This window comes from Ipomoea triloba, chromosome 9 (genome assembly GCF_003576645.1).
Source record: "Ipomoea triloba cultivar NCNSP0323 chromosome 9, ASM357664v1".
In the NCBI taxonomy this organism is placed as follows: domain Eukaryota; kingdom Viridiplantae; phylum Streptophyta; class Magnoliopsida; order Solanales; family Convolvulaceae; genus Ipomoea; species Ipomoea triloba.
The window spans coordinates 10,207,370-10,208,045 of record NC_044924.1 but is presented as its reverse complement, the minus strand read 5'-3'; positions in this window follow the sequence as shown (position 1 = coordinate 10,208,045).

Sequence of the window (676 nt, the reverse complement as noted above, 5' to 3'; positions counted from 1 at the left end):
ACACAATTGTAATTCCCTTTCAACACAACTGCAATATCGGTCATGACCATGGTCCACGCTATAACAACTGGAGAAAATGTCTATCAATGAGGTTTCACTTTCTTTGGCAATTATTGTAGGTTGGATCCACCATATGCAAGTGTAGTCAAATCTTAGATATAGGGCAAATTATTGCATGCACCATGGTCCACACAGCTGTATGGACCATGGTCCATGCAATAATGATTGGCTTGTTTCCAAGAAAAAGAATAAAAAAACGTTTCTGTAAGTTAAGTCAACTTAAGTATTTTATAATATACATTTTTAGTCACTAGTTTATATAATTAAATTTTATTAAATATATGATGTATTTTTAAATTATAATCACATCAATATTCACCGTTAAAACGTTCACATATAAATAGAAACTTTAACTATAGATATTGATTCTAAATACAAAAAATAATCTCATAAAAAAAAAGTTTACTAATGGAGTTTAATAATTATATAATAGGGGGAGTGGAAGTGCAACATAATAGACAATTAAGGGACTTAATATGTTTAAATCACTAACATTGACCAAATTTTTAAAAGTGAAACAAACCAAGGACAAAAATGTTATTTTCCAATTAGATATATTATTTATTAATACTCTTCTGTCTCATTTTAGTGTCTAGTTCGTAACGAGATTTGCTGA